The following is a 10337-nucleotide window of genomic DNA, read 5'->3' as shown; positions in this document are numbered from 1 at the left end:
AAAACGTTGAGCCACATACATATTTTTCCATTAAACTTGAGATAAAATTCACCCATTGAAAAGGTACAACTCAGTGGTTTATAGTATATTGAAGAGGTTGTGCATCGCTCACCATTATCGAATTCTAGAACGTTTTTATCACCCTGAAAAGAAGCTCCATATCTGGGAACAGGGGCTCTCTGTTCCTCCCTTCCCCCAGTGCTCTGGCAACCAATAGCCTACTTTCCATCTCCACGGATTTCTTAGGCTTTCCTTTGCCGTGGGTCTACACTTAGGAGTGGCATTGCTGGATCATAGGGTAGCTCTACGTTTAACTTCTGGAGGACCTGGCAGGCTATTTTCCACAGTGGCTGACCCCTGTTCCGCTCCAGCTGGCATGGCATGAGGGGTCCAGTTTCTTCACACCCTCAGTTGTCTTTCTGTCTGTAATCATCTCAAGGTGTGTGAAGTGCTCCGGAGCCTGAACTTTTAACTACTATTCTACACAGGAGGCACTCAATGAACACTTTTTTGAATGAATGAAAAAATAAACACATGTTGTCATTGTCAATGATGTGATCTGACATCGCATCACACACATCATCTGACAAATCACACAAAGCTTACTAACCAGGAGCTTCCACGGAAGAGAAGGCTGTGGGGTTCAGTCCGTTAAGGGGCTGCCTTTGGTTCAGGTCATGGTCCCGGAGTTCAGAGTTCTGGAAGATCAAGCCCTCCATCACATCCGGCTTCCTGCTCAGAGGGCAGCCCACTTCTCCCTCTGCCCGTTGCCCTGCTGTGCTCACTCTCAAATAAATAAAATCTTTAAAAAAAATCATTTATTTATTTGACAGAGAGATCACAAGTAGGCAGAGAGGCAGGTGAGGGGTGGCAGGGGGAGGGGGCAGCAGGCTCCCTGCCAAGCGGAGAGCCCGACTTTGGGGCTTGATCCCAGGACCCTGAGATCATGACCTGAGCCAAAGGCAGAGGCTTAACCCACTGCACCACCCAGGCATCCTGAAATAAATGAAGTCTTAAAAAAAGAAAGAGGCTGTTTTCCTCTAAATAGTGATTTCCCGGTGGTATCTGAGTCACCTGCAGTGTTTTATTATGTATGTATGTATGTATGTATGTATGTGTATGTATATTTTAGAGCGAGAGGAAGAGAGTGCGCATGCGCCGGAGAGGGGCTGGGCGGAGGGGGACAGAGAGAGAAGCTCCAGCAGGCTCCCGGCTGAGCGAGGAGTCCAAGGTCAGGCTCCATCTTAAGCCCCCGAGATCGTGACCTGAACCAAAATCAAGAGTTCTGACGCTTGACTGAGCCACCCAGGTGCCGCACCTGCAGAGGGTTTTAAGATTGCAGATTCCCAGGCCCGACGCGCAGAGTTGGGTGTGGTAAGATGCGGGCCCCGCATCCCACCCCCAGGGGATCCTGCCGTTCGGGACCCGGTAATCTAGGAAGGGCATTTCGAGTACAGCGCTCCTCTTTGCGAGCAGCCGGCTGTTGGGGTGCCCTGTGGAGATGCAGCGCGTGGCAAGGGCAGGACTCAGACCCGGCTGCGTTTTGGACCCGGGGCCCTACACAGCGCGGCATCCCCGGGGCCGGGGCAAAGCGGACAACAGCCGAGACTCCTGGAGAACTCACCTCGCTCCGATTCTTTACATGCAACTCCTCTTCCAGCCTCCAAATGAGATCCAGTGCGGAAGGCCCTCAGCGATTCCGCCTTCGCAGAGGACAGGCAAGATCTCTCCGCCCCGAGAGCCAGGTTCAAGCAAGGTCTGTGGCCTCCGCTCTGCCTGTTCTCCTCCTGGGCTATTTCTCTAGCCGGGACGTGCTCACTGAGCTGGGGAGGGGCAGCACACATCCATAGAGAGGAGAGCTAGCCAGGCCCCAAGGGTATTGGTTGTGTGTGTGTGTGTGTGTATGGGGGGGGGGCTTGTATAGAGAGGGTCTGGGTAAAATATCGCTGGGGGAGGCAGGAGGGGGACAAACAGAGGAAACAGAAGTGGTTCTTTGTGGCAATAGCGCCCTTGCTAAGCCTGTAGCTGCCCTGAGGACGTCCTGCCGCACTCTGGCTTGCCTCGTGTGCCCCCGCGTGCCCCCCACCCCAGACTCACACACAGCAGATGCTGCTTGACACCTAAGAATCAGGAGTAGGTACTTTCAGCTGCTATAGCTCACTTAGATACTATTTCCAGATGAGAAAACCAGGCCCAGAGACATTAAATAACGTGCCCCAAATCATACAGCATGTGTTGCAAGGCAGCTCCAACTTCGTTTTTGACTCCCAGTCCGGTGCTCTTTTCCTCCTACTAGTGATTCTTGAGGCAGATCATGGGTCCCTCGGAGACTCCGAGGACAGGGATCTTCCCCTCGCTGTGCGGGAACACCCCTTGTGTGTGTGTGTTGGGGCTCATTCCCAATGCTGTGGTTTAGGGCGATGCCCAGACTCTGATGAACCTGCTCGGCTCTCCTCATGCTTTGAGGGACCCCTTGCAGGAACAGCAGTTTCACAAGAATGTATTAACAGCCCCTCAAAGACAAAGGCAACTTAAAAGAGCTGGTTCATCGCAGAGCGGGGTCCCTTCTTTGCAGGCCCACGCGGACCCGGAAACCATCAAAAGCTGAGGCTGGGAAACCCAGCTTCCTGCTTCTGGCCTCAATTCCCCACCACCATCACCACCAAGACCACTAAAAATAAGACCAAACCCAACACATGCCCTCCCCACGTCGTTCTCGTGGTTTCTCTCTCTGCTTCCTGTTGATCTTGAAGTTTGCTTTACTTCACAGCCTCTGACTTCTGTGCACAGCCCAGGGGCACTCCCCTGGCTTGAGAGGAAATAGCATTTTATTTTATTTTATTTTTTAAAAGACGTTTTATTTATTCATTTGGCAGGCAGAGATCACAAGTAGGCAGAAAGGCAGGCAGAGAGAGAGAGAGAGAGGAGGAAGCAGGCTCCCTGCCAAGCAGAGAGCCCGATGCGGGGCTCGATCCCAGGACCCTGGGATATGACCTGAGCTGAAGGCAGAGGCTTTAAACCCACTGAGCCACCCAGGCGCCCTGGAAATAGCATTTTAAAAAGCCCAAGGGAAGATGGCAGGTGTGAAACAGCGGGTACTGAGGGTCGATGTCCTGCCTCTTCATCCATCTTGCTGGGGAGGTGGCAGCCCCAGAGAACTCTGGTCCAAACCCTGACAACCACTGCCAGGGTCAACCTGTACGAATCTTGGTTATGGCTTTTGACAAATGTACCCACACGCACACCCGTGGCTGTGGGGCTCTGGAAGGCATAATTGCTCTCCGGACTTAGCGAGTATGGGTGGAGGACAAAGTCACAGGACACAGGATCGTTGGGGATACTTTATGAGAAATGCCTTTTGCCTCTCCATCTGTGCCCTGGAAAACCAGGGGTCAATGGCCCATTTTTCAGGTTTACCCCCCAAATGCTCTTCCGACCATCATTTCAAATCTGGCCCCTCCAGGAGACCTCCCTGGAGGGCCCCAGCGAGACTTTACCGTCACCCAATCTCAGCCTCCGTTTACTGCTATAATTACACGTCTTCCCCTGCTAGACTGTGAGCCCTTGGAGGGGCATGGGTGAACCACGGAATCACTCATTTTAGGAATTACACAACTAATATATGTTTACCATTTGGAAATAGAAAATTTAGAGAGTCCCCCTTCCCCATACCCCCCAAAGATAAAATGTATCCACGATGGAACATTAAACATTTTGGTGATCTGTCTTCCTGTGCAAACAGAAACGCACCCCCACACAACACATTTACTCCGAGTGGAAGCTATTCAACTTTGAGTTCCATAACTCCCTGTATGTCTGCTCAATATGCCTTAAGAGATTTTCATCTCAACATTGTGTGTCATTGGAGATCGCTGCAGAGCCTCACGACAGCCGCATCACCGTGTCCTCTGCCAGTCCTCTACTGCTGGGCCATGAGGTTGTGTCTCGTTCTTTTTTGAAAGACAGCTTTATTAAGATATAATTCACATACCATAAAATTCATCCTTTGAAGGTGACTATTCAGGTTTTTAGTGTATTTACAGAGTCCTGCAATCATCATCACCGTCCAACTTTAGAAAATTCTCATCACCCCGAAAAGAAAGTCCATGGCCCTGAGCAGTCATCGCAGTCCCTTGCTCCTAGAAACCTAATCTCCATTCTGAATGGGTTTTACTTTTTTTTAAACTCTGGACATTTCATCTAAGTGGAATTGTACGATGTGTGGCTTCTTTTGCTTATAATGTTATGTATCAGGGCTTCTCTGCTGCTGCTGAATGACATTCCACGGTGTGGATGACGCCACATTTTGTTTCTACATCCATCAGTTGGTGCACACTTGTACTGTTTCCACTCTCTGCCTGTTATAATACTGGCGTGAACGTTTCTGTTTTTACGTTTTTATGTGAACACATCTTTTCAGTTCTTTGGGGTCTATGCCTCGGAGTGAAGCTGCCGGATCAGGGGGTAACTTTACGCTTAACTTCCTTGAAGAACTGCCGAACTGCTCCAAAGTCGTGCCATTTTACGTTCCCATTAGCCCGAGTAAGGATATTCCAGTTTCTCCACATCCTGGCCATCCTTTACTTTTTGTTCATCATTTGGGTTTTTAACCCCAGAGCTGTCCGTCGAATATAAGAACGCTGAATCCATGTTTGCCGGATTGATCACATGCTTTCCCCCCAAATAGGAAGTTTTTGCTTTTCTGAGACTCATCTGTACAATCCATGCCCCCAAACACCAGGCCAGATCCAGCCTTTGTCCTTGGAGTGAGGGAAGCTTCATGGAGGAGGAAGGGTTTGGGCTAGGAGACAGTTGTAACAGCAACTTGTAACAAGTTGGGGACACCACTGACCCCCCTGAAACTTTGGTTCTATTACCCACGAGGCAGGAGCTGGGAACAGGAGCTGCCTCGTGACATAAGGCAAGGACACCACGCAGCACAGTGTCAGGCACGTAGAGGGGCCTCTTGTCCTTCCCCATGAGAAGGGTGAAGGCTTGGCTCTTAGATGAGCCGGGGAACGACATGCCCTTGGAGGAAGAGCATGTGCCGGGACAGGGGAGTGAAAGCACGTGGCCAGAGTGAGGGGAGAAGGTGGAGCATGGAAATAAAGCCGGGATCCCCTGGGACCAGACCCCTCCCGGCCCCCCGCAACCACCAAGGGGTTCGTTGTGCGGGAAGGAAGTTCCATCCTTCCTTGAAGTCACAGACTCTAGGCTGGGCGGGAGGAGACCACGGTGTGCATGTTGAAGGGCTCCCTTTTCCTCAGGGTGAGGCAGGACTGAGAGGCTGAGCCAGGAGCAGCCAGCCCAGCAAGGGGGCTGTTTGAATGAATCTGGGTGAAAACTGAGGAGCTGAGAATAGAGCCGTGAGGGTGGGCGTCACACGGGGGCCCACAGAGAGACTTAGGAGGGGACAGAAGTGGGATGTGACAGCTGTGTGGCTTCTGTGATGGCAGGCTGCCCTGGAGATCTCATCTTTTTAAAATTCTCACAACTCTGCAAGGAGCTACCTGCTTTTCCAGTTCCAGGTTTGCCAACTGAGGCTCAGAGGGAGTTAGGAGATTTGCCCGAAGCCCTACCAGATGGGTAACATTTGCCCCCAGGTCTGCCTGCTCTCCTGGGAAGGACTTAGCTCTGCAGTGAAGCCCGGGAGGAAGGGAGGGAGAGAGGAGAGCGGGAAAGTGAGCAGGAGGGGAGGCTTGGGGGGCAGCCTGGAGCTCAGGTGGGTCAGTCACGCTGAGGGCGACAAGGCGTCTCTGAGGAGCAAGGCCCTCGGTGACAGGAGCTGGGATGTCTCTGATCCACTTTCTTCCTGGGGTGGGGGTTGGGGAGGCATACGAAGCCTTGGAGACAGAAGTGTGTTGAATGGAGACCATGACCCGCCAGCCCTGTTTGGACTGAGGCTGGCACACGGGCCCAGGTGGAGAGCAAGCAGCTCCCCAACTCTTCCCTCATTAGAACCCCATCCATGGCCAGAAGCCTAGATCCTCTGGACTTGGGGCCATGCTGGGGAAAGGGGCTGTCACTGGGCTGGTGGCTGAGCCTGGATCTCCCAAGCAGCCTTGGGCCTTTCCGTGTGCACTCCCCTCAGCAGGGCCAAGAGACTCTACCCCTTCCTGGAGACATCCACACTCACAGCATGGGTGTCCCACACCAGGCCTGCCTGCGAGACCCACACGCTGGCCTGGCCGGTCTCATGGGAGCAGGTGAGCTGAGGGGCCGTGTGGAGATGGCACAAGATCCCCACACCGAGAGGGGGGAAGGGGTGCCTAGGAGGGGAGTCCTGAGCTGCCTGCCTCACAAAGAGGGGATCCCCTTGCTTCCACTTTCTCCCAGGCCGTACTCCCCACGGCCGTATTCCCCACGGCTCCGTTCCTGTGCCCATTAGCCTTTGTCCATGAGACCATGCTCACTCAGCTTAGAGTTAGCGGAGGCTCAGAGAGGGACATGGCAGGGAGCCATCTGGTTTGCTCCCAAGACCCTCAAACCTCCCCCACCACCCCTTTGTCACCCTCAGGGCCCAGCCTGCCTCAGCCCAACCACCCCCTTCTCGGCCCTTCAGTTTTTTTTTTTTTTTTTTAAAGATTTTTTTCTTTATTTGTCAGACAGAGATCACAAGGAGGCAGAGAGGCAGGTAGAGAGAGAGAGGAAGAAGCAGGCTCCCTGCAGCGCAGAGAGCCCGATGTGGGGCTCGATCCTAGGACCCTGGGATCATGACCTGAGCCGAAGGCAGAGGCTTAACCCACTGAGCCACCCAGGCGCCCCTCGGCCCTTGAGTCTTTATCCGCATTTATTACCCGTCAATTAGGCCGCCTCCATCCCCTGCACACAGAAAGCCGGGCAGCTGATTGTGGTGGAGATCCCTGGGCTCCTTCCCCAGCCTCTTCCCTTGGTGGGGGGAGGTTGTTGGAGAAGTGGGGAGGAACGGGGAGGGAGAAGGGCAGCCTGCAGTCTCCCCTTTAGCTGACAGTGCCCATGGCCATGGTCTCTTTGCAGTAGGCTGTTTCTCCAGACCACAGTTGGAACTCCCGGGGTGGAAGTCCGGGTGACGAGGGTCGGTGGCCAGCGGGTACCTGTGACGGAGGGTGGCTGGGGAGGTCACAGGCACGTGTTCCCTGACTGGAGCCTGGCTCAGTCAGCCTTTCCATGGGGGTTGTTCGGGCCAGCACAAGGTGTCACTCGGACCTCCCTGAGTGCCATTGGACACTTGGTGTCCTCTCTCTGACCACTCTGAGGCCTCTGATCATGAAGGAGGAAGAGGGAGAGAAAGAAGGTGGCAGAAGAGGAAGGGGACAAGAGCAGTGGGGGTGGGGACAGGGACGTCCCAGGAGGGACAACATCTGATCGCCTGGAGTGGGCCAGTCCCAGCATGACCTCTACGCGGCAAGCGTGCTCACCCGCACTTCACAGCTGAGGAGACTGCGCTTAGAGAAGAAACCTGCCCAAGGTCTCTCAATGGGTCTGTGGCTGAGCTTCTGTGTCCAAAGTTCCCCTGCTTGCTCTCTTCCCGGCCACTCGGTGCCTGTCTTGTCTCATTCCCTCATCCGGGGGTAGAGTCTGTGGGCCCTGAGCACAGCCCTGCATCTTCTCCCCAAGCTGGGCTCTGCCACCTGGTTTCGGGCCCCAGACCCAATCTGCAACAGCCTCACTCACACAGGGATCAGCTCATGGTGAGTAATATCGGAGCCTGTACCCCCAGCCTCTGGGTAGGGGGCATCGTCAGAAATTCCAATTTCCAGGTAAAGCACCCAGCTCGTCGCCTTGGTCATGGCAGAGGCACCATACCTATTGGGTGAGTTTCTCATTCCTGTACCTTCCAGGTTGACCTCTCGCAGGACCCACCCCACACACTCCAGGGGTCGCAGGGCAGCGTCGCTGACGGTCAGGGCTGTGGACCAGGATGCAGGAGTTTCACTCACCTGCCCAGAACGTGACTGGCCCTGGCTCATGGCTGCCTTCCTGGCCGACTGTGAGCTCACCCTGCTCATGTCACCACTGAGGGTGTCCCGGGGACTTTCAAGTGAGGGGTCAGCCCCAGCCACCAGAAGGGAAACTCAGTCCTAACTACAGACCATGAAGCCAGAAGGAGAACGGAGAGGAAGGGGGACAACAAGCCGCTACTGTATGGGCCCGATCCCTCCCGGGGTGTCCCTGTGTCCTGCGGAGTGGCAGAGCTGCTGCACCCCAGAGGCTGCGCTCAGAGGGTGGCCTGCCCATGCACACCCCAATCCCACTAGGGCAGACAGGCCCTGGGTCCTGTGCGAGCTAACAAGGCGGTGACTCCCGGCTGATAACCTCTCCGTATTTGTCACTCGTTTTCTTAAAGAGGAGGCCGAGCACAGAGAGAAGGGTGGAGGACCAAGTGGCGTGAGTGGGAGCAGCAATGGTCTTTGATGCACAGGCCACACCCAGAAAAAGCAGCCCTGATGGTAACCAGATCTTCCCCTCTGGCAACACAGCGATACGGGAGGTAAGTCTCAATGCCTTTCCTCACCTCAAACTACTTCATCGTCGTGTTCTGCTAATCCCAAATGGCTGAAAGCTACTTCCTACGAGGAATTCCAGTAAGCTGATGTTCTTGTCTTTTCACCTTTATCAGGATGGTTTTCAGTGCCTGTATAGATGGGAGCCCTGGCTAATGCCCAGTTGGCCTACTTCTTCCCCCCGGTCTGGCTCTGACAGCAGCACTGGCTCCTCACACTTCCAGCCCAAGGAAAATTCTCTGCACAGGCAGATGTGCCTTGGGAGCTTAAAGGAGGAGAAGAGCTCCAGGGATTCTCCAGGCCTGCGTTCTCCGAAGAGAGGACAGTGTTGATGAGAGAATCCATCAGAAAACTGGGTTTCCTTGGAGGAATGGAGTGGCCCGTGATGAGAAGGGGCGTGGGGACAGAGGAGATAAGAATTCACAGTGCTTTCACCATAGTCCGAGGCCAGAACACCCAGCACCCCTGAGAGCTAGTCCTGCCCTGGATCGGGTCCCATCTCATGGTGGCAAAGGCCACCAGCTACCCTTGGAGGAAAGTACCTGTGTGGCCGGGAGGGCGGTGTTTGGATAAGTCTATATTTGTAAGAGGACTCTAAGTTGGGCGGGTGGTTCCCTGGCCTTATCAGGGCCCTGCAGTCCAGCATGGCCCCAGGGCAGATGGGCTGCCCAGTCTCCACCCTATTGGACTTGGCTCAGTCCCCATAAGAGGGAGGGCCTTGTCCTCACACACCCCTGTGCTCAGTGTCACCCTACTCCATTGGCTGCACTGACCTCTGTGTCACAGCCAGCAGCAATGGGGAAAGAAGTTGGCTGGCTTTCCAAGTCGGGGGTGAGCAGAGGCATGGCCTCCCCAGACTGGGCAAATCCCCGCAATGGCAGAAGGCGGGGCGGGGGGGGGGGGGGGCTTCGGAAGGAGAATGAACACCTGCTGGATTCCAGAGGCTTTAGAAACAAGTTAAACAGCTCTGTCAGAATTCATTCAACTCAAACTATTACTATTTCTCCCTGATGCCAAAATGGTCATGGCTAGATGTGTCCAGGCAGCAAGTAATGGAGAATGCGTTCCATTTCCCACCGAGGGAGAGAGAGGGCACAGCCATGACACAGGCTGACACATGCTCGACGTGCTCTTCTGAACTGTGTGACTTCGGATGTGCTGTAGGTCTTCTTAGAGTCTCAGTTTCCTCACCTGTAAAATTGAGAACACGTCTTTATGAAATTAAGTGCAATAATGTGTGTTAAGGACAGGGCATTGGACAGTAGGGGCCCAGTACGTGTTCCCTGTTCCTTCCTCCTAATCCCCCCTTTCCTTCATTTCTCATTGTCTTTACCTTTTTGTTTGAGTGATTTGATATGACTAATTCTGATGCCCTGTGGTGGTTTCTAAATATGACTGTAAGTTCTTTGACATTCCCCTCTTCAAAAGGTGGAAACTAACATCCCTTCCCTCAAAGACTGGCTGGACCTCGTGACTTGTGTTTTGCACGAAGAGGATACAGCAGAAGGGAAGGTGGATGAGGGGAAGGTGTGCGACGTCTGAAGCCAGGTCATAAAAGGCACTGTGGTTTCCACCTCATTCTCTCCTGGACTGTCTGCTACTGGGGCCACCCTGTCATGAGGACACTTAAGCAGCCCATGTAGGGAAGGTCCAAGTGGGGAAGAGGGAAGGCATCCTACCAACAGTAAAGCACCAACTTGCCAACCATCCTCCTCCAGCCCCAATCAAGCCTTCAGATGACTGTAGCTCTGCCTGACACCGCAACCTCTTGAAAGACGCCAAGCCAGAATGTTCTGGAATTTCTGACCCAAAGGAACTATGAGATATAATAAATGCATATTATTTAAAACTCCA

At 53.7% G+C, this 10337-nt stretch overlaps 1 long non-coding RNA gene across 1 annotated transcript; it reads left to right on the top strand.

The window, feature by feature from the left end:
* The first annotated feature begins 6117 nt into the window (after positions 1 to 6117).
* On the top strand, positions 6118 to 10337 carry LOC132015389 (uncharacterized). Its single transcript, XR_009403645.1, has 3 exons — positions 6118 to 8470; positions 8600 to 9314; positions 9912 to 10337. It is a non-coding gene; the product is annotated as an uncharacterized LOC132015389 (long non-coding RNA).

This window comes from Mustela nigripes, chromosome 4, assembly GCF_022355385.1.
Source record: "Mustela nigripes isolate SB6536 chromosome 4, MUSNIG.SB6536, whole genome shotgun sequence".
Taxonomy (NCBI): Eukaryota; Metazoa; Chordata; class Mammalia; order Carnivora; family Mustelidae; genus Mustela; species Mustela nigripes.
Note: the sequence above shows the minus strand (reverse complement) of the source record. Positions and strands in the feature narration are given on the sequence as shown.